The following is a 23,582-nucleotide window of genomic DNA, read 5'->3' as shown; positions in this document are numbered from 1 at the left end:
CGCTGCAGCCGGCGGGCCCGGCCCCCGCCCCCCTTCCCGGCGGGCCCCCCTCGGCGCCGCTCCTCCCCCGCCGCCCCCGCCCCCGCCCCCGCCCCCGCCGCCGCCGCCGCCGAGCACCGAGCACCGAGCAGCCGGGCCTCCGCGCCACCAAACTTTCCCCGGAGCCGGCGCGGGTGAGTCAGAGCGGGGCGCGGGCAGGGCTCGGCCGGGGCGGCCGCGGGGCCGCGGCGGCGGGCGAGGCTGGGCGCCGGCCCGTGGGGTCTGGGCGGCCCTGCGGAGCGGCGGGGCCCCGGGGCGGCCGGCGCGGGGCGGGCGGGCGGGCTCCGGGCGCCGAGCTCCGGGCTCCGGGCTCCGGGCTCCGGGCTCCGCGGCGGCTCGGGGCGGGTCCCGCCGCGCGGCTCGCTCGCTGCCCGGCACCCTCCTGATCCCCTGGGTTCCGGCGCGCAGTCACCTGTGGCTTCCCCGGGGTTCGCCAGGGTGCGCGCCCCGAGCTTCTGCCTGCGGGCGGCGGGGCGGCGAGGGCGGGCCCCCCGCTCTCAGAGCCGCCCCCGAGGTTGATGCTGCCCGCAGCCCCAGCGCATCCGATGGGCGCGTTGCCTGTGCCGGGCGCTGGGCATCCATTACCTCTTGGGAGTCTCCCTGTAACGCCAGGAACCAGGTATTGCTGCGCCCATTGTACAGGAGACGAAACCGAGACTTAGGGAAGGAAAGTTGTGCGCAGGAGGGCAGCCAAGTCAAGGAGAGAGCCGGGTTTTCGAGCCCCAGATGGCCCGACCCTAAGCACTTGAGCGCACGCGGGCAAGCCCGAGGTTCAGCGTCACCAGGGGTCCGGGATGGGAAGCATCAAGCCCTGCGTCCAGGCTGCAAGCCCAGGAAGGTCGGACCACCTCCTCCGTGTACCCCTCGGAGGAGCCTTTGGAACAGTGGGTGGCCATTACTGCCAGGGTCTGGATTTTTGGTGGCCGAAGGGCACCAGGGCTGCTCTTTGAGGGCAAGAGTGAGAGGGAATCAAATTCTGGAAGTTGCTCTAGATTTTTCTGGAAGGAGCCAAGGACTTCGGGAGCAGGGGCTGAGCGCAGCAGTTCTTTATGGAAGCCACTTTTTGTCTCCGGGTGATAACCCATCTCCTACCCCACTCCCCCTGTCCCACAAGCAGAACCCCCCCCCCCCCACCACCACCACCAATCCCTTCATCCCCGAGTGTCCGCTCAGCCTGGCAGCTAGCTGGTAGTGCAGAGATGCTCCAGGCAGGGTCACTGTTCTCCGGCAGGGGGCTCCCACCTCAGCCTTGGAATCTGACATGAGGGGACCAGTACTTGTTGTACTATGTGAGACTGGCTGGAAGATGCTGAGGTAGCTCGTTCCTTGATGTGTGTGTGTGTGGGGGGGGGGGGGGCATAGGCCCTTGTGAGTGGAGCACAGATGGAGTGTATCTCCAGAACGTGAAAGAGAGAGGAGTTGGGGGTCTGACATATCCCCATTCTTGGCAGCCAGGGACCAGCATGCACCAGGAGAGGGAGAGATAGAGGACTGATCATAGTGTCATTCTGCATTATCCCATTTAGTTCTCACAGCAACCTTACAAGATAGGCGCTGTCACTACTAGCCTCATTGAACCTATACTCTGGTGAGGCTCAGGAAGGTCAAGTAACTTCCTGAGGTTTCCCAGCTGGTCTGTGGCAGAATGGAACACAAATCTTACTTGATTCCTTCCAGATTATCAGTGAAACTCAGGCTGTACTTGGGACCTTAGGTCCCTCCTGCTTGTGGCTGGCAGCAGCAGAAATAAAGAATAGGGTCTCTGATGCCTGTGCACCACTCTCCCTTTTCTCTGATGGGTGTCCTGCAGGAGGCCTCCTGCTGAGTGGGTTATCATTCACAGGAATCCCCAGATAAATATGCTAATAAGATTGAGGCCTTGCTAGACCCTTATATGAGCCCAAGGCTGTCTGAGGCTGCCTGGCTTTATCAAGACGTATTTCCCCTGGAGAGAGTCTGTGGACAGAAGAGAGAAAGCCTGGCACCATTTTCAAGTGTGATGCAGAATCTTTCCAAGGCAAGAGATGGCCCAGCACTCCCTGTCCATGATTTCAGAGCTGGGTGGAGACTTGAGCTGCCGGCAAAGGAGCCAGCATTCCTGAGGAGATTGGGCAGTCCTGAGCTGGGAGTGGTTGGTTCCTCCTGGCTCTCAGCTGAATGTCCAAGGGAGGAAGAACTTGTATTGGAACTTCCTGCCTCTGCACTCTCTCAGAATTCCATGTTTGCATTTTCCTTTTCACAGCTGAGTTGTGCCTGGTGGAAATGGAGTGGCCTTTCGATAACACAGAGGAGGGATAGCAAAGAGAGCAAAAGTGTGGATTCTGGAACTGGTTCAAATTCCAATGCTCTTTATGAGCTCTGTGGCCTTGGGCCAGTTGCTATGCCTCTCTGTTCCTCAGTTCCCTCATTTCTAGAATAGGAAGATTCATAGAACCTTCCTCACTAGGTTGCTGAAAGAATTGTGTTTATATGCATGAAGGCTTTAAATGATGCAAGTAATACGTAAAAGTGCTATTTAAACATTAGTTGTCATGATTGTCCAACAGGGCCAAATTTGCATCTTGGCTCTGCCTTCTGCAAGCTGCCTCACCAGTGCAAGCCTCTGGGCTTTCTCATCTGTCGAGTGGGAGACATAAGTGTGTGTCCCAGATGTCTTAAGTGTAGAAGCTTTAAATAGCCTAACACCCGCTATCTTGCGGCAGACTTAGTGAAACTTCTGGCATCCTGCTAGGTGCTCAGCAAATGCTGAGCATCACCACAGTTATTATTATCCTGAACCACATTCCTTCACACTGTAGCTTGAACTCCGTACTTTGGCTTGGCTTCATGGGCCATGGGTTTGGGACAGTTTTCTGACCTTTCTATGGGTAAGAAAAGGATTCTTTCTATCTTTCAGCTAGGTTCTCTCTTCATGATCATTTCTCAGTTCCAAGCATGGGCCTCTTGGTGGTTGTAGGATGGCAGAGGGTAGGTTTGAAATTCATTTCAGGGAATCCCTGGGTGGCTCAGTGGTTGAGCATCTGCCTTTGGCCCAGGGCGTGATCCTGGGGGTCCCGGCATCGAGTCCCACATCAGGCTCCCTGCATGGAGCCTGCTTCTTCCTCTGCCTGTGTCTCTGCCTCTCCCTCTCTCTGTGTCTGTCATGAATAAATAAATAAATAAAATCTTTTTTTAAAAAAAAGAAATTTATTTCATAAGGTGTCCTGCCCTCACCAAGGCAAAGGCCCCAACATACCACTCGAGCTGCCTTTCAGATTGTCCTACTAACTTGAGATATTTTGTGCACCTTTCAAGTGAGTGGACACATGCAGAGTTCTGAAAATCCTTTAAGACAGGATGGTGAGGTTAAGAAAAAAAAAAAAAAAAGCTCAGGGTTACAACCCCAGTGCTTTGAGCTGAGTGACCTTGGGCCAGTCTTTTCATCTGCAAAATGGCCACTAATCATATTTCCCAGTGTCTGGTTCCAAGGATCAATGGCAAGATGGAAAAGCAGAGAAAAGAAGGGAAAAAGTAGATAGTATAAATGGCAAAGAATTACATGCAATTGTAAGTAAGTCTCATTAGCATTCAGGCCGAGCATTAGTTGTAATTGCTCCTGATCCAAGACGTTTTATCTGAAAGATGTACCTGGCAGAGGATCATTCAAGCCCCAGTCACCTGCTGCCCTCCCTTTCACAGTGATGCTGAGCATTTCTGAATCTCAGGATGTAATTATAATAAAGCTCCCGTATCTTATTTATAAGTGACTCACTTCTGCCATTAATGGTGACAGAGGACTCAGGCACACACTCGTTGGGAACAATACTGCTGATGCCGTTTGGGGGGGGGGGGTTCCAGGGTGCCTTTTCTCTTTTATGCATTCATCTTCCCGGCTCTAATTCTCCAGTGATAATGCACGAGGATCACGTGGGCTGGGATCGAAGCTGACAGCTCTCAATTTGTGTAGCAGTTTGCATGGCAAGGCCCTTTGAAATTTTACTCTGCCAGCAGAATGGATGTTAGAAATCACTACATTGCAACAGAGAGAATGGAGTAGAGGAGGTTGAGGAAGACACCTTCAGGTAGTAGCTAAAAGTGTAGACTCTGGCTTGAGTTCAGTTAGAGTTTGAATCTTGGTTCTTCCAGTTCATTAGTTGTAGCATGACTATTGGCCATCTTCCCAGCTAAACTATCAGTTTTGATCGAGCGGGGTCCATGCCTATCTTAATTCACCACGATATTCACAGCTCCTAGTGCATAGAAGGGGTTCATGAATATCCAGTGAATGAAGAATTGGATATATGAATGACAAGTTGCTTGATCAAGCCTCAGCCTTCTCATCTGTAAAATGGAGTTAATATAGCACCCACCTTGTGGGTTGCTTGAGTACTGAATGAGGAAATGTTACGCGCAGAATAAATACTCCGCAATGCCTTTGATGATAAGTTGATGAGCAGAGTCTATGGAGAACTTTTTCCTCACACTCAGACCAACAAGAGGCAATAATACAGGCTATAAGGATCCCTGTATTTATACAGCACTCTACAGAGTGCTTTCATGTTCATTGACCCCCCCTAACAACTAGACAGAATGACTACTTCTGTTTTACAGATGAGGAAACAGGTTCAGAGGGGTTCGTAGGATGTCCAGAAGCAGCAGGAAGTAGAATATATGACAGTTTGCTCTGATCTGCTGCTTAATATGACTGAGCCCTCTGTTGCCCCCAATGGGGGCTGGAAGGTGCAGTATTTAGTCTTCCATGAACATGGTATCTCTCTTCATCATTTCAGATATCTTTAGTTTCTCATGGTATAGTGTCCTAATTTTCCCTTTGTGGTCTTGCACCTCTTTTGTTAGATATATTCCTAGTTATTTGATATTTTGCATTCTATTATAAATTATATATATGCCTTTGTGTATTTTTAAGTTAATGTTTTCTTGGTTACATTTTGGAAAAATGTGTTCTTGTTTTGTATATTGATTTTGTATCCAGAAATCTTGCTAAGCTCTCTTGCTAATTTAAAAAAAATGTATTTGTAGATTCTTTTGGAAACAATGTTAATAGAATTGTAGAATATTTTTCTTATTTTTCAACCCTTTCAGTTTTTCTTTTCTTTTCTATTCTTTTCTTTTCTTTTCTTTTTTCTTTTCTGTTTTAACTTGCCTGACAGCCCTAAGACTTCGGGGACAGTGGGCATCTTGCCTTTTGTAGTTCTTATGGAGTAGCTGTCCACATTTGACAGGTATGTTTAGTCCAGGGTCTTGGTAGATAAAGGAAGTTCCTTTCTAATCCCATTTTGCCATGTGTTTGGGTTTTTTTTTCTTTCTTTTCTTCTTTTCTTTTGTTATAAATGGACATGTTTTTTTCTTTATCTGCTCAGATAGTTACATGATTTTTCTTTTTCAATCTGTTAACATGGTGAACACACTGACTTTTACACTTCTGGAATCAACCCAACTTGGGTCATCCTGTAGTATATTTATTGCTGGACTCTTTCTGCTCACCTTGTTGAGGACTTTCACATTATGTTTTCATGAGGGAGATCCACTGGTGATTTTTCTTTCTGGTGCTTACTTGTCAGGCTTTGGTATCAAGGTTATGCTGGCCTCATGAAATGAGGTGGGCAGTGTTCCCACTTCTTCAGTTCTCTAGAAGAGATTGTGCAAGCTGGGTGTTTCTCTTGTGGAATGTTGGTAAACTCACCAGTGAGGATCCAGAGGGTAGAAACTAAAGAGAAAGGTGAAGAAGACAGCTGGTTTCAGCTCTGTCCAAAGTGGAACTTCTTAACAGTGAGAGGCTCAGGCTGCCTCAGGTAGAGGTTCAGGGACTATGAACCCCAGCTTTCATGAGTGCTGTGGAGAGAGCCCGGCCTAGGTCACTAGGTAAAGTTTTTGCAACCTTGGACCCTGGATGAAGGGAGCTCAGTCCAGGGTGAGACTCTAATGACTGTGAGCTCTGCTTCAGTGTCTTCCTACCTCTAAAATTGCCATGGCTGCAGACAGAGTCCTCACAGTGAATTATTATTCCCTGGTGCCCACAGCTGGAGGGACCTGCTTCCATGGACCATTCATCTTCTAGTTGGTAGGAGAGGCTTTCTGTCTCTGTGATACCAGTTTGTCTGGAATCCCCAGATTGAGACCTGGGACCACTTCCCTCCTGCTGATTCCCCCATCCCCTTATCCCTCTGGGGTAGCTAGATTTGGGCAAACTTCTCAGCCACACCTTCCCTCAATCTTCTTTTACTGAAGCACCAAGGCACTGTGCTAATTTGGATCATCTCTCTTAATCCTCATACCAGTGCTATAGGGTAGTGACTGTTATCCCCATTATTCATGTTAGGAAAACAAGGTTTTTGGTTGTCATTATTTGAGTGGTTTCATATTTCACATTAAATTGTCCTTCTGTAAGCTATTTGAGTTTGGGTGTGAGATAAAGGTGTGACTTAACTCGCTTGTCACATATTTAACTAATTGCTCCCATCCTGTTTATGGCACCTTTCTTCCCTTCCTCAGCTGTATGCCACCTATATCAGACCCTAAGGCCCTCTGTATATCAGAGGCAGAGGTGCAGCATTGTGCAACTCCAGAGGACACCATTCATATGGCTTCCAATCTTGGGCATCAGGGGTGTATGACCTGGAAATCATGTCATTAGGAACCGGTCTCTTTCCAGGCTATCTGTTTTGGTGTTGAGCTTTCTGCTGATTCTAGTGGCCGACCCATTGACAGGATCATGGCAGAAAACAAAGGGCAGATGGCAGCTGGTCATAGTGCAGGTGAAGGTGAGGGGCAGGGACCACACCACACTGCTTTGATGATTATCTATGTACGGTATGTTTTAATAGCTGGCAAAGACGTCTGCTTCCTTTGTCTTTTTTTTTTCTTTTTTCCCCCTTCTTTTAAACTTTTCTAGGCAATTTTTGCTTGGCTTATTCTCTCTGAGAACTTTGTTTATTTACTAGCTGGCTTTTCTCTGTCCCTGGAGAAAAATCATCATTAAATAAATCCATCCTGCTGTCCCTCGCCCTGACCTACGTGAAACACAGTCCATCGCCAGCCCACACACGTGGTCTGGAACATCTGCCAATATGACTGTTGATCTTGGGCTGAGAATCACTTTCTTTCCTCTGTCCTTGGCGCCTAACTGCCTGAATGGTGAATCTAGGCCCAGTGTGCCTAACATGGGCCTCTGGTGGATCTGGTTTCAGCCTCCCTGGAGTACGGTGGTCTAGCTTTTTTTTTTTTAATTATTTTTTTAAAAAAAGTTTAAAGATTTATTTATTCATGAGCGATAACAGAGAGAGGCAGAGACACAGGCAGAGGGAGAAGCAGGCTACCTGCAGGGAGCCCAACATGGGACTCGATCCCGGGTCTCCAGGATCACGCCCCGGGCTGAATGCAGCGCCAAACTGCTGAGCCACCCAGGCCGCCCGGTCTAGCTTTTTAATGTGCCTCCCATGAGCTCCCCAGACTTTTTAATGTACCTCCCATGAGCTCCCCAGAACAAAACAAGCTCATGTGAGACAAAAAGAGAGAAAATGTTGTATATGTAAATATAGTATAAGTGGCACTCATAAATTCAGTTTATGGTCAGAGCAAAGATTCCAGGGCCAGATGACATAGGTTTGGATTCTGGCTCCACCACTTGCCAGAGTATGTCCAGGGCACATCTCCCACCTATTTTTCCTTTGATCCCCTCAACTATAAACTGGGGTTGGTGACTATATTAACTTATGGCATTGCTGCGAGTAATAAGTAAGTCATGAAATTAAAAAGAATTCATGTTTGGGGGCACCAAGGTGGCTCCGTCAGTTAAGGTCATGATCTCAGGGTCCTGGGATCGAGCCCTGGGATGGGCTCTCTGCTCCGTGGAGAGCCTGCTTCTCCTTCCCCCACTCTCACTCATGCTCTTGCTTGTTGTCTCTGTCTCTCTCTCAAATAAATAAATAAAATCTTTAAAAAGAAAAAGAATAAGTTTTTGAAAAGGATTTACCATAGAATCTAGCAACTCATAAATGTTTGTAAAATAAACTAATTAGTAAATAAATATATTATATGGACTTCTTTTCCCCTAAGAAATTGGGAGTCATTTTTTCATGTTCCAAAATAAACCCAACTGAGTTTTAAAAGTTGAAATTGTGTTAATCCTGTGCATCAATTTCTGACCCTCCTTGTGTGATTAGTGTTTTCAGTGTGAAGATACTTTCTCAGATTAGACTGCAAGCTCCTTGAGGGCGTGCTAAATGCCCCTTCACTGAAGTAGAGGGGTCATGGAAGTGAAGTGGTAGTGAAGTGGTCATTAGTAGTAGTAGATTTGGTGGCAGTAGTAAGGGTTTCACATCAATATTTACCTCTTTGGCCTCAGAGGAAGCATTGTAACATCCCTGGCCTCAGTTTCCATATTTGTAAGAGGGGAATAATAATAATTCTCAAAGCATTATGGAGAGCCTCTTCTCATACTTACAGTATCTGATCTTCTCATCACCAAGGACTCAGCTGTCCCCTCTGTGGAGAGGCCTTACCCGACCACCCTGGTTTGGCTACCTATCCCCAACTCCAATCTGGTTCCACTGCATTAATTTTCTTCATAGCCTCCGTCAGACTTCCAGCCCTACGGCTGTCAGGATGTCATCTGCCTGGTTTATTGCTATACCTGCAGTGACTGCATTACTTAGCACTGGCACCTAGCAGGTGTGCCCTAAAAACTTATTGGTTGAAGAAAGTAAGATCACAGCTAGAGCCTTAAAGCTAGGGGCCTGCCCTGATCATGCAGATGGCAGTGAACACCACCAAGATGGCAAATGTACCTGGTACTTTGTTGCATTCACACACCTAAAAATGCTTTTAGGCATTTCAATAATAGTAAGAAACACTGAACAAAGTTCTTTTCATGGTTGTATCAGGAATGCAGTCAATATTTGTCAGTTATTTATTGATTAATTCTTCCAGCACCCAACACCAGGCTTGACAGAGGCTTGACAGAGGCCCCGGGAAGCTCCATTAATAAGTCAGAAACAGAGGGCAGAGATTTTCCCGCTGTTCTCTCCTGTTGGGACTGGAAGGGGCCAATATATAGCACTCCTTTGCCTGGCCTGAGTTCTGGCCCACTGAGAGTTCTGCCCACCTGGACAGCTGGAGGATGACATGTTAGCACTGATTGTTGTAACCCTGGAGCAGGGGTGTGGGCTGGGCTGAAGGCCGGAATTGGACGGTGTCCATGCCTGCCTGGGCACAGCCCCTTCTCCTTCCTGATGGGGAGCAGAGTCAGATACGTGCTCCCTGCAGGCAGGCTGGATTCTAGGAGAAGCAGAGAAGGGGATGAGTAATACTTGCCTATTTCATCTCTTAAACTTACTCCTAAACCTGTGGCATCCAGCACAGACCCAGGGGATGAGCAAACAAGGAGGTGGAAAGAGGCCAGGGGTATGAAGCTAGTAAAGCCCCATTACCTGGAAGGAAACATGAAGAAGGAAATAGGACAAGAAGCCTCCAGAGAGGTAGGGAGAGCCAGAGAGGTAGGCCTCTGACGCCTGCTCATTATGTATACCAGTGGACTATGAAAGAAGGAGAGGGCAGCCTCGGTAGCTCAGCAGTTTAGCACCACCTTCAGCCCAGGGCGTGATCCTGGAGTCCTGGGATGGAGTCCCACATTGGGCTCCTTGCATGGAGCCTGCTTCTCCCTCTGCCTGTGTCTCTGCCCCTCCCCGCCGTGTCTCTCATGAATAAATAAATAAAATCTTAAAAAAAAAAAAAGAGAGCCATGACCCTTCTGAGCCTTCCCATCCAGCTGACCAAGGAAAGGAGCTGCCATCTATTAAGAAAGCACAGGAAAAAAAGAAAAAAAAAAAAAAAAGCACAGGAAGCCAGGGCTTCCTATTTATTATGTCCTTACAGTCTCAACAGTCTTACGAGATAAGAATTAGTGTGCACATTTTATAGATAAGAAAATTGAGGTCTGAGATGTTGACTAACTCACACTTGTGCAGAACTGGAGAGACCAGTAAGGAGGCTCTTGTAGTCATCCAGATGAGAAAGGATGGTCACTCAGATCAGAGGGTGGTGGCAGTGAGGAGAAGGGACAGACTGACACTTTTGGAACAGGTGCTCTTTTTTTAAGATTTTATTTATTTATTCATTTATTCATTATTATTCATGAGAAACACAGAGACAGAGAGAGAGAGAGAGGCAGAGACAGAGGCAGAGGCAGAGGGAGAAGCAGGCCCCATGCAGGGAGCCCAACGTGGGACTCAATCCCGGGTCTCCAGGATCACGCCCTGGGCTGAAGGTGGCACTAAACTGCTGAGCCACCTGGACTGCCCTGGAACGGGTGTTTTAGGACAGGCAGATAGTTGAGTGTGGGGAGTCTGTTGGGGCATTACTTGAGGGGAGTGTTAAAGCAGTGCCCTTGGGTAACTTGTGGATTTTTCTGCTTGTGTTTCACATTTTGGGTAGAAAAGACATGATCCTTCCAGGCAGAGATTATGTGAAGAATTAATTCCATAGGACCACATCTGCACATCTCAGCGGAACTGAAACTGATGATCACTCACTCTTAATTGGAAATGCTGGCTGGACCATGCTGGAAGAGAATGAGTGAAAATACACAGGGGTGAGGTTGGGGTCAAGGGAAAAGATGCCTGGGTCTGTAAGAGGGTCCTACCCACTCCCTCCCACATTTTCTCCCTCCCCCAGTATTGACAGTTCTGTACCACTGTCCTGTCCTGTTCCTCCTGGAGCCCAGCACCCTCTGCAGCCTCCCTATTGCAGCCTGGAGCCCAGCCCCCTCTGCAGCCTCCCTATTGCATCATCATGGCCATTAGGCTTTGCTCTCCCTCCCCAGGAACCCCTCCAGCACCCTGCTGTCCGCCCCCCCCACCCCGCCCCCGCCCCACACACATGCTGAGGGCTCTTTGCCAGGCACAAATCTGAGCATGTTACTTCCCTGCTCAATATCCAGTCACATCCTCTGTAGCCATTAAATAGATTGAAACCCCAGTATCACAACATGAGATGTCCATGGTAAACATACCAGTAAGTGAAAAGAGGACGTGGAAGGATAGCTGTGACAGCATAGGATGGGACAGTGTAGTAGTCACAAGCATGGGCTCTGGAGCCATGCTGGCTTTGCACCCCAGCTCTGCCTCTTGATAGCTGTGTGACCAGGGCCAAGCTCTTAATGTCTCTGTGCCTCAGACTTATCTGAACAATGGGAATGGCAACAGTGCTCACTCCCAGAGGGTTGAAAGGGCTAAAGGGGCTTAGCCCAGTGCTTGGCTCCTAGCAGCGCTCAGTAAATGCCGGTCATCATCATGGCCATAACTGTATATGTTTATATACATTTAAATGCGCCTCTCTCTCTTTTCATCCCATTCTTCAGAACTCAGATTAGAAGTCTCCTCTTTGGGTGCCCGGGTGGCTCAGGGGTTGAACATCTGCCTTTGGCTCAGGTCATGATCTCAGGGTCCTGGGATCAAGTCCCACATCAGGCTCCCTGCAGGGAGCCTGCTTCTCCCTCTGCCTGTGTCTCTGCCTCTCTCTCTGTGTCTCTCATGAATAAATAAAATCTCTTAAAAAGAAAGAAAGAAATATCCTCTTCTAGGAAGCTTCCCTAAACATCTCCTTCCTCCCCTAGACCCCTCCACCAATCCCACTTAAGGGCTAGGCTAGGACTCCTCTCTGGACTCACAGCACTCCTGGTCTTACATCTACCACACATATTACCCCCTTATTGTAGCCTTCTGTCTCCTCAAGGCTGTAAGTGGTCCAAGGATACAGGCTGTGGCTGCTTCCTCATGAGATCCCTGGTACCCATCACAGTGTAGGGGGCATAGTAAGCGCTCAGAAAGTGTTTGTTGAATGAATGGATGGGTGAATGAATGAATGCGAGCAGGGCTTTGAAACATAAGGTTTCAGTCAGTGGAGGTGTAGAGGAAGGCCTTTTAGGCAGAGAGAAGAGCGTGAGCAAAGGCACGCACAGGTGGGAAGGAAGGCACACTGAGAAGAGCAACCAGGCGGGTCCAGACACATCGTAGAGTGTGATCACGGGGTGACAGAAAGTACTGAAGGTAGGAAGTTAGGAAGGGAACACAAGAAATGTCCTGTGTAAACAAAAGGAAAGTAGATGTAATAAGGGTGGGCATGGAGAAGGAAGTGATCTATGGAGGGGCATGATGCCCTCCTGTCACTCATACCCCGATCCCCCAGACTAGCTGAGGTGCTTCTGTGATGCCGTGTGTTCAGCCTAATGTAAAATAAACACGTGGCTTACCTTTCTCTTTCCACCTGCAGACTGTGAACCTCTCAAGGTACGGAAAGTTATGTTTTCTCTCTTTTCTAAAACCTTCTTGCCCACAAAGATAAGCTCTTTGCTCCTCCATGCCTACTTTCCCCTGCCATGTAGGGCTATAGATGTAGATTGTGTTGGGCATTCTGATATCTGGACCCTAGTATAAATCACTCTGGTTTTTGTGGGAGCAGAGGATTTATACCTTCTCTACTTAACCGAACCATCTATGTGACTCTGCTTCCTTCATGGAGTTCTTGTATCAAGCCCAGAACAGAAGCAGCCTTTGCAGTTCACTCCTGGGTCAGATGGGGACATCGGTCTTTTGAACAGAGTTCCTGCAAAAGAAAAAGTTCTCATTTAAGTTCTTGGGGTTGAATGGAATCCTTGCCAAACCCAAACAGGTAGTGTTGCCTAGGTTCAGCAGGAGAGGTATGGGAAGGTAAAGCAGGAATTGGAGTCTGTGGGGATCGTGCCCCTACCGTGTGCTGGGGACACTGCAGTGGATGGACAGCTAAGCCCACTGCCTTTACAGGGTGGTGGAGAAGACAAGTGCTGGCCAGGGAGCAGTGGAATGGGATGTGAGGTTCTCAGGCAGGAAAGTGCAACCCTAAGGGAGGCTCAGAGAGGCTAAGTGGCTCGCCCAAGATAGCACAGCTAGTTTAGCCAGCCTGGCATTTGAACTGAGATCCTCTGACATTTTTTTCCTAGTGCCATCAAGCCCTAGGTAGTTGCCTAAAACATTTTAGATGTTTTTTTTTTAAGATTTTATTTATTTATTAGAGAGAGAGAGAGCGAGGCAGAGACACAGGCAGAGGGAGAAGCAGGCCCTGTGCGGGGAGCCCGATGTGGGACTCAATCCCGGGTCTCCAGGATCACACCCTGGGCTGAAGGCGGCGCTAAACCACTAAGCCACTGGGGCTGCCCCTAAAACATTTTAGAAATTGCTCCACATAACGCAATCCTGACTCTTCACTTGGTATCCCAGGTTACATTCCTCCATTTATTTCATCCCCCTCTAGAGTTAAAAAGTGGATCTTTCTAGGTGTGTGAGTTCCAGGCTAGGTAGCAGGAATAAGTCACAAAATTAAACCCAGGGTTAATGGAGAGCTCATTGATACCAAGAGATTTCACCGTTTTCTTTCTGTTACAAGCAGAAAAAGCGCCCAGGCAAGTAGGGAAGAAAACTCAAATGAACATTTGGCCCTGGGGATTGAGGCAGGGAGCTTGAGCGAGTTACAGGCATTTGGACACCCAGGTTGCCTGGTCAGTGCTGAGTTCCCTAACAGCGAGCTCACCCTGCCAGTTCTGAGCACTGAGGGCTTTCTGCGTCCTTGGTCGCTAGGGGAAACCAGGCGTTTTCCTGGTGAATGTATCTTACACCCTTTCATCCCAGACACAGAGCTCTGTGTGTATCTGCACACTAAATGTTACTTTGAAAGCACTGCAGTTGGGAGCAGATCTCAAGTTCTATGCTTGTTATTTTACAGTATTGCCCTCACACATCTCATTGGCATCACCTAACACAGGGCACTGCGAATAATGGTACACACTGAGCATCTACTATGTGTCTGACATGCTGAGTGCTTTATATTTGTCACTTCATTTGGCCCTCTAAATAGCCTCCGGAGGTCAGGACTGTTGTCCCTATCTTAATGATGAGGAGCCCAGGATCACACAGACAAAAAAGTGGAAGGACTGGGGTTCCAAGCCAGATCTGGCTCCCAACGCCTGTTCTTACCACATTGTCTAGGGGAAGTTAGAGGTGCAGGGGTCTCTCCCTCACAGGAGGACATGGGCCTGACAGAGGGAGGGGGACTGCCCCCGGGTCACACCTCCTGTAATGACAGAGCTGGATCTAGAACCCAGGTCTTGTGGCCTCCATGGGGGCCATTGCTGGGTTTGTGCAGACTATTCTCTTTCTAAGACTTCCCACATCAAATCTGAACTCCAAGCCAGAGTTCTGTCCATGAGCACTTTGCACACTGGCCCCATCCATACTGGACAACTCACCCTTCCCCAGATGCTCCTTGTGCCTCCTCATCACCATGGCTTTGCTGCCACCATACCTCCCACTTCCCCTGCCCACTCAAGCCCTAAGTTCCCTCTGAATTCTACCCTTAAAACAAGTGAATTCTTTATTCTTTATTGTGGGAATTCTTTATTGTGGTAAGTACATATAACAAAGTGAGTGAATTTTATGGTTTGTAAATTATATCTCAATACAGCTATTCAAATAAAGCAAGAAGGGAAAGGAGTCAGGGGAATGCTCATTCTGAGTTCCCCCTTCTATGATACCTCTTCCAGGAAGGCTTTCCCATTAGCAGATTATTTGGGGTTATAACGACCAGAGTTGCACCCTGGGGTTTATTGTCTGCATATAGCGAGATGGGAGGAAGACAAAAAATAGTGTCACCACCATGTTGCCAGGTCCCACGAGGACCTTGAGGGTTGTTTGGATCCCCTGGAGACTCATTAGCTTTTCCTGCCCCTGCAGCAGTGTCCTCTGCTCCCATCCCTAGGACAGGGACATCCAATGAGGGCCTCAGCAACCTGCTCCTCAGCTTTGGCTCTTCTTGCTGATGCCAACTGATTCTTATTTTTGATTTACTGTACCTTTCATTCATCAACAAACATTTATTGAGCACTTACTGTGTACTAGGCCCTCCTCTAGGCACTTGGGATGCTCAGCAGAACAAAGCAGACAACGATGCCTGTCCAGGTGGAGCCTATGTCCTGCTTTCTGGATTCTGCTAGCCCATGACATCTGTTGTGTCATTGTTTCTGGGACCTCATGGCTTTTGATGTTTGTCCCCAACTTCTACCAACTGAAGCTGCTCTGGATATTGCACATTCTGGTTCAAGAAACAATCTTATAGTTCAGTTAGCCAGTATTTCAGTGTCCAGAAACTTTGCCCCAGGCCACTGTACAGATAACTCATGAATGACTGTCAGGGACTGTTCTGGATGCTAAGATACAGGGATGAATGAGACAAAAGGTGCTGCCTTAGCGCTTATGCTCTAGTGGGAGGACAGGCAAAAAATAAATCAACAAATGAATATAAAAGGCAACACTTTGAAGAGCAGTAAGTGATAAGCAGAGTGGGAGAATGAAGGGTATCCATTTAGAAGGGTGGCATTTGAATCAAGTAAGGAGCTGAAGCATGCTTATATCTGAGGGAAGAGCATTCTGGGCAGAGGAAACAGCAAGGCCCTGGGCTGGAGGTGGTTTGGAATATTCTAGAAAGAGGGAGGAGGCCTGAGTAGCTAGAGCAGAGTATGCAAGGGCAAACATAGGGGATCAAGTCAAAGTCACGGGGCCAGGCATGTAAGGCCTTCTTGGCAATTGTGAGGACCTGGCTTTCGTTCAGAAAGTACTGGGAACTTCCAATGACATGATCAAATGTGTGATAAAAAGCATCACCCTGGCTGCTGTGTGGATGATATACTAAAGGAAGAGAAGAGTGGTAGCAAAATGACTTCAGGGAGGCTAATGCCATCATTCAGGCAAGGGGTGGTGGTGGGCTAGACCAGGGTATAGTGTAGACGTGATGAGATGTGATGAGCTCCCGGGACTATTTTGAAGAAAGAACTGAGCATAATGGATGTCTCCCTGATATACTTTCCCTGCCAGTTGTCCAGGCAGATGCAAGTGCTGCCTCCTGTCTATTCCTGAAGTGCTTACCTTGGGTGTCACTGATGAGTTTCTATAACAAGTAAATGAGGATCATTATTGTTAGGAACACAGGAGGTGGGGCAGCATGCAGGGGACACCTCTAGGTTGGATTTCTCCCAGTGGATTTTGGGCAGCCCTGGCTCTGCTCTGGCCAGAACCCTGGGATTGGGAACTTTCCAGTTGGAAATGGAGGGCAAACCCCTTTACTGAAATCCAACAAGACCCTGGAGCTTGCCCTACCTTACTTTAGTTCTCACAGCCCCTTGGAGTAATGGAACTCACCAGCCCCATTCTGTGGAGTCTTGGAAAGGTGAAGGGATTCACGCAAGGGCCCGTGGCAAGTGGCAGACTTCAGGCCCGAACAGCTGGCTCCTGGCCAAGAGGCAGAGTGGTATAGTGATTAAAGACCTGGGCTTGGGGCTACAGAAGCCTAAGTTTGAATCCTGGCTCTGCTCTGTGTGATCCTGAGCATGTCTCTTCCCCTTTCTGTGTTTCAGTTTCCTTAGCTATAAAATAGGACAATACTAGGTTCCTTGCTTGTTGGGGTGAGGTTCTAAGGGAGGGACTGGATGTCAAGTCTTGGGTGGGACCTACATAGAGTAGACACTCAACAGCTAAGACCTCTCCTCTGTTGCCCCCAGGCCTGTGTCTCTGGCTCCTGCCTGGCATCCCTGCCAGCATTTTGAAGTAGATGCCTCATTGCCAGACGCTGTCATGGAAACCAAGAGATGGGGGAGTAGGAGAGGCCTAGGAGAGATCTGGGGGAGGGGCTGTCATTCCCTTGCTCACCCTCTGGCCCACCTCAACCAGCTCATTATAGCAGTGATGGCTCAGAGGAACAGAGTGGGGGCGGGAAGCGAGGCTGTGATGGATCAGACAAAGGCTAGCTGGGCTCAACTGGAGGCTTTGTTCCTATAGGGAGTGTGGGACACAGGGCACCACCTGTGGGGCCACTCACAGCCACCTCCCAGGCCCCCCAAGGCTTGGGCAGACTAAAGCCGGGATGTGACTCATTCTGGAATCCCTTATCCACCTGCTGTTCTTTCCACCCCCGTCAAGAGGCGACACATTCATTGTCTTGCCCTTTGAAACAATCTCCCTACCACATCTCTGTCAAGTCAAAGCCGACAACCCTTCTGGCTGTTTCTCTGAATTGATATCAAAAACGAGTTGCTCACTGTTTTGCAGCAAGAACAGTTCCATTTGGAGATCTAGTCCCACTCTCTGGGAGTCCTTCAATAATTAGATCCTTTTTGACACCTTGTCTCGAAGAAAGAGTCTCCTTGCCCCTTCTCTTTACCCCAGCCCTGTGGAACTCCATCCCACAGCTCTTACTTCCTCTCCACCCACCTCCCAGCACATGGACACTGTTAGTCTCTCCTTCCCTACTTAGAATACACACTTCAGGGATGCCTGGGTGGCTCAGCAGCGGTCGAGCGTCTGCCTTTGGCTCAGGCCGTGATCCCAGGATCTGGGATCGAGTCCCACATCAAGCTCTCTGCGAGGAGCCTGCCTCTCCCTCTGCCTGTGTCTCTGTCTCTTTGTCTGTCTCTGTCTCTCTCTCTCTCTCTCTGTCTCTCATGAATAAATAAATAAATCTTAAAAAAAAAAAGAATGCACACTTCAAACCCTATTAGCTTTGGAGGAATTCAGCAGAAGGACCCCAGGGCTTGGAGTCACACAAAGCTGTGTTGAATTCTCCACCTGCTCTGCCATTGACACATCATGTGACAGGTCAGTGGCCCCTGTGAGTGCTAGTTTTCTTATCTGTTCAAGGGGGGGTTAATAGCTGGATCTGCCTCACAGGACTCAGTGAGTTAACCCAGGTGAAGCAGCTATAAACTGCATTACCGTTCATACCTTTCTTTAAACTCAGGAGCAAGGAAAGAAGCAGGAAAAAAAAACCCCAGAACATATGGTGTTTATAAAATTAAGTCTTTTCTCTTTAAAATGGGAAGAATCTGTGAAACTCTTTCCTTGGAGGAGATGTTATCAGCTTTGGAGGAGCGCACCAGACATGTTTCGCACACCCACCATGTGCCGGGCTCTGTGCTAGGCCCTGAGGAGACAAAAGGAGACAAGGCATGATTTATGCTTTTGAACTTGCAGCATGGCAGGGAAGGCAGGCCCGCATACAGTCAGTCTCCTGGTAATGAGCTATGCGTATGGTCTAGATGGACACAAGGCTTATGGCTGCATGGCTGTCAGTGGGGTGTGCCTCAGGGTATGCCAGCATAGTTTTCAAAGATGAGTAGGATGTAATTCAGCAAAATAAGGTAAAAGGCGCTTATAGGCAGAAGTCAGTCTCAACAGAGCAAAATAGCATTCTAACCAAATAGCATGGTGCGTGCAGAAAGCCATAAGGAGTTAGGTTATCCAGAGTATAAAACAAAGCTTACTGGCAGGGTGGGTGGTAGGAGATGGACATACCTAGAGAGATAAGCTGGATCATTAGGGATTGTCTCCCTTGATCTAATGTAGAATCTTTTCATCACAATGAGTGAAAGATTCAGCGTGGCCAGGAGACCCAGTGGGTGGGTGGAAGGGTTTTCATTGCCCATTTATTCTCTGAAAACTTGCGCTTGGTGGAGTGATTCTAGAAACGGCAGTGACAGTGTAACTTGGGAGCTTGTTATGAACACAGAACTTCAGGCCCTGCCCCAGACCTGCAGAATCAGAATCTGCATTTTGGCAAGATGACATGTACACACCTTAGAGAGTGAGGTGATGCAGTGCCGGAAAGCATCCAGACATCACCTGCTCTGCTTCCAGCTCCCTGGCAAGGGTGGGCTTATTGCTCTTCGAGCAGTGCAGGACCTTCGAATAGGCATGTGTCATTGGTCTCAGATGAGGACCAGGAGGGCATTGCTCCAATGTGGGGACTTCCCTAAAATGGGAGATGTCTGAACCCCTTTTACCACCTCCCTGTGGTCTCTTGTCTGGTCTCAAGCAGAACTGAGTGGGATATATCAATACAACTTTCTTTCTTACTCAGTAAGGAGAAAGCTTTTCTCCGTTCCTTGTTAAAAAGAGTTTCCAAAATAAAAAATACCTGGGCAGGAGATGTGGTAGGTGCTACTTACCTGGCTCCTTCCATGAGATGGTCTGTCTTCAGGGACAGAGTGCCTGGACCTTATGGCCCCTTTGTTCATCCATGTGTTCTCTTGAGAAAGAGACAATGACTACAAAGTCTCCCACATCTCCCAGGACCTTGAAAATAAGGCCAAGTGATTTGGACTTTTACCAGGGCACTAGAGAGACATTGAGGATTTCCAAGGAAGGGAGTGTCAAAATGTTGCTGATTGAAAGACCACTCTGCCAGCAGTGAGGAATTGGCAAGAAGGATCTGGAGACATCAGGGCAGAGGCTGATAGCGGGGTCCAAATGAGAAAGATCAGACCTGGCTCTGGCCAGTGGCCCTATTTGGTGACACTGCACCAGCACTCAGAGAGCCCATACTTTGTTTTGCTAAGTGGGTAATGTCACAAGAATTCTGAGTTCATAACCTATCTAGTCTGTTGGAGACAGAAGTAGCTGCTAATTTTGAAGCAGTCACTTAAAATGAGCTGAGAATAAGATTTGGAACCCTCTGTGAGTGATGTGTACCCAGTGAGGTCATCTGTTTAGATTTGGATAGTTTAGGAACTCCTGGTTAGACTCTTGGCCTCTCCCGGGAACTCCTCTGAATTCTCACAGTGGTTCCTGGGATGAACATGAAGGGTCTGCCGAGGATTCAAGACCCCTGGCCCAGCTGAGAAGGGAGAAGAAGAGAGAAAACAGAGCCTCAGAAGTCCTTCTGTTGTCTTTGGTGAATCTTACTAGGAAGAAAGTAGAACAGTGTTTCCCAAAGTTGCTCTGTAGAACCCTGAACAGAAGGATATTCCATGGCTGCATAAGTGTGGAAATGCTACATATCATATCCTTCTTTTAGGGATTCACAATGCCCGGTAAAGGATGAGGCTTTAGGTCAGTCAGACAGGACCTGGCTTTGAATCTCAGCTCCACCACTTACTGTGTGATCTTGGGCAGTGAACTCTACTTCTTGGGTTGATGCAGTCTGCAAAATGGGAATAATGGCAGTACCAATGACGTAAAGTTATTGTGAACATTCATGAGATAACGCATAGCACCTGTCTGCACATTTGGAAAACTAATAAAAGATAGCTTTTAAATTATTATTATATTTTTAATGTTATAAAATATTATCTGTAAAAATTTATTTTAAATATATAAATTACTATTGTCTTATTATTTTACCTTTAAAGGCTCTGAGAGATCCTGCAGTAAAACCTGCTTGACTTTGATTAACTTAATGTTTCTGAAATTTAATTTCGGAGTGGCCCTTTTCACATAACATACAGGACTTTCTAAGGAATTCATGCTCTGTGGGACTCTGGGAAATACTGATTTTTGTGTTTTGGGAACAGTCTGGGGAAACCAATGTCTCTGAACCAGGATCCAGCCTAGATATGGATTATTCTGGGTGTAAAGAGTTGTGTTTCATTCTCAGTTCCTTCTCCACCACCTCTTCCCCCAAGATTGTGACTCAGGAATAAAGATATGAGCTAACTATGTGAGAGTTGTAGAACTAGCAGTGTGGGGTGAAGCTTGAGAGTCTAGTCCAGGCCTTGAAAAACTACTCATCCTTCAATGCCTCACTCCAATGTTAACTTTTCTCAGAAAACTTCCCACCTTACCTGGGCAGAATTAGTTGGCCGTTCCACCATGATAAGGTCCATGGTCTCTAGAGCAAATATCATACTCAACACGTACTATATTTAACTATAGTTATGTTACATGACCATCTCCTTCCAGCTAGACCATGACATTCTTTGGGGCAGGCATCCATGTGTGTGTTGTCTCTCACCTCTTAGACAACACTTTATCAAGACCAAATTTCACTCATCACCTTCTCTGAATTCCTAATGACCCAGCCAAAGAGAAGAGGTATGAAGATATGGCTCTGGGTCTTTTGAGACTGGGAGAGGACATCTCTACTCTGACAACTCTGCTGGTTCCCATTGCCTTGGTGGAAGGAATCAGTTCCCTTTGATGGCCAAATGCATGGTTCAAGGCCTGCCTGGGGTTCCTGAGAACAGAGGCCAGGAAGCAGGATGTGAAAACTGGGATTACTCAGAGGAATAGAGAAAAGGTCAGTGAAAGAGCAGAGACCTGCCAGAATGATGATAAGAAAAGCCAGCTCCCAGGGCCCACTCCAGAGTTTGTATGCCATGAACTGTAGCTTGGTGGCTTGTGTAGAGCTGGTTGAGGGCTCTGTGAATGCCTAACCATGGGAGGACACAGCCATTTCAACACTCTGAAGCTGGCATGGGCCTGGTGCAAAGGGGCCTGGCTGACCCTGGAGGCTCAGAGGCTAGAGCCAGAACCTGGCTGGTCCCCACAGCATACGCAGGGCATGCCAGGGCCCGAGCAGTGGTGGGAAAAGTAGGGAAGGTGAACTCAACGTCAGCTCAGAGACTGGAAGAGTTTTGGACAATAGAACACCCCCACTACCCAGGGCAACATTCAGTAGCTAATCAGGCCTGATTCACATGGTCCCAACAGGGTGTCTTGGTTTCATGTTTCATATGGATCTCTCTCAGTGTCTGGGGATCAGGATGCTGAGCCAGACTGTAAGTGGCAGGTATGGTTGAAACGCTAAGCTCTGTTCACAGCTCAGGGTTCTAGCTGGGGAGGATTCCACAGAGAAACAGCAACAGTGACATGATAAATCAGTTCCTGTTGTTACTGAGCACGTAATTTGTGCCTTTCCACAGTCAACCTCGTTGAACCCTCACTATACTCCTTGGGGGGCTGTTTCATTCCTATGTTGCAGACAAGGAGGCTAAGGATCAGCAGGATTATACAAACTCCCCCAGGTCATATACCTTGTAATCAATAGAGCTGGGTTTCAGGTTAAGTCTTTCTGGCTCCCAAACTCTGGCTCCTATCCGTAGGCTATACTCTCTGTCCTCCCAAAGAAATGGGGAGGATTCCCACTTGTATGGACTAAACCAGTGGTTCTGAATGCCTCAGACCCAGTGCTCCCTTTTATTACCAATAGTCCGTGATGCCCTCTTTACCATCCTGAAATGCAGTTCCAACAAAGATAAAACAATCTATCTCCAAATACTAAAAATAGTAGTAACAGTAGTAATGTAATTAGTAGGATGTAATGTACTACAACTAATATAATTAGTAGAAACTAATCTTATGGTAAAGGAGAAATGAAAAGAAAACCATTTATAATGTAATAGTAATAATACATATTTCACTCCATAAATACTTGGGCATGCCCACACTCGAAGATTTCCTGAAGTGGAGCAGGTGCCTGCAGCCACATCTAGAATCAGGTAAATGCACAGCTACAAATGCAGGTGGACATAGGTGTGTTGAATTGGCACATTGAATGCCACCAAGTGATTAAACCCATGTCAAGCTCCCTCAATTTATCAGTGTATCATCTTCCCTCAATTTACATGATGAGAGCAATATTAGACAATTTAGAGCAGATTAAAACCATGCAACGAGTTCTTGTGTTTGTATGTAAATGGAAGTACGGGTTCTGGATTTAGATAATTTTAAACTTGTGTTTCCATCTCCAGATAGTCCAGGGAACCTTTGAAAGGTAGGCAGGACAAAGGACAGTGCTTGTTGTATGGGACTTAACTGGCTGCCGCCCACTGAATGACAATTGTGCCCTCCACATCATGGTAATAACTCAGAATACCTCTGTCATTTCCAGATGCTGCATAGGTGATACCCCCAAACACCACCACCACTGCCGCCACCACCACCGCTGAAAGCCATTCTTCTAGGTTAGCATGGTCTGGGGTAGCGTCCAAGGTTTAGAGAGGTACATGGGCACCATGATTCCCACCCCACCATGCTAGACTCTGCATTGCAGGCATCTGGTGACAATTCCAGGAGCCACCTATTGGTGAACCTGAAGCATCCAGTGTCTCAGGTTGGCTCAGGGACTGGACAGGATAAGCCTATGGCCACGTAGGAAAGAGAGAAAAAGAAATGAATGACTACTGAGTGTTTACTGTCAGCTAGGCACAAGGTCATACCGTTAATGAGTGGTGTGAAGCCAGGATTCAAATAGGACTGACTCCAAAGGGGATAATCTCTATTGCACTTTTTAAAATTGAGGTTGTCATGTGAGAGATTAATGTAATGGGACTATTGGATAGTGTTAAATACTCCAGAGGACAACATGGAGTAAAGTACGAACCCAGTCCTGGGTTCATCAGCTGAGTAACTTTGAAAGGGTACTTCCCTCATGTTTTCCTGGTGAACTCCTGCTCATCCTTCAAAACCCAGCTCAAATATAACTTCATTTGTGAATTATCCCTGTCTCCTCCAGGATGAGGGAATAGTTCCTCCTCTGGGCTCTGGGCTCCCATCATTAACTCACTACGACACTTATCACCTGTGTTTTGTTTCCTGCTGTGTCTGTCTCCCTTACAGAGGGATGATGAGGTATAATGATGAGCTCCTTGAGGGAAGAGACCTTGTTGGATTCATTTTAACAACTCCACCCTCCACCCACAGTGCCCAACACAGAGCCTTCCAGGTGCATCACAGGCATGAAAAAGTGCA

The 23,582-nt window shown here is 47.8% G+C and overlaps 1 protein-coding gene across 1 annotated transcript in view; it reads left to right on the top strand.

Annotated features, from left to right (window-relative positions):
• Positions 1–108: 108 nt before the first annotated feature.
• Positions 109–23,582, top strand: part of HRH1 (histamine receptor H1) — a 76,878-nt gene continuing 53,404 nt past the window's right edge. Inside the window, exon 1 of the mRNA XM_055343640.1 lies at positions 109–173. The gene's annotated coding sequence lies outside the window, so the exon portion shown is untranslated. The remainder of the gene's footprint in view (positions 174–23,582) is intronic.

Source organism: Nyctereutes procyonoides, unplaced genomic scaffold, assembly GCF_905146905.1.
Source record: "Nyctereutes procyonoides isolate TBG_1078 unplaced genomic scaffold, NYPRO_anot_genome, whole genome shotgun sequence".
NCBI classification, from domain to species: Eukaryota; Metazoa; Chordata; class Mammalia; order Carnivora; family Canidae; genus Nyctereutes; species Nyctereutes procyonoides.
This window is presented reverse-complemented; position numbering and strand designations above follow the sequence as displayed.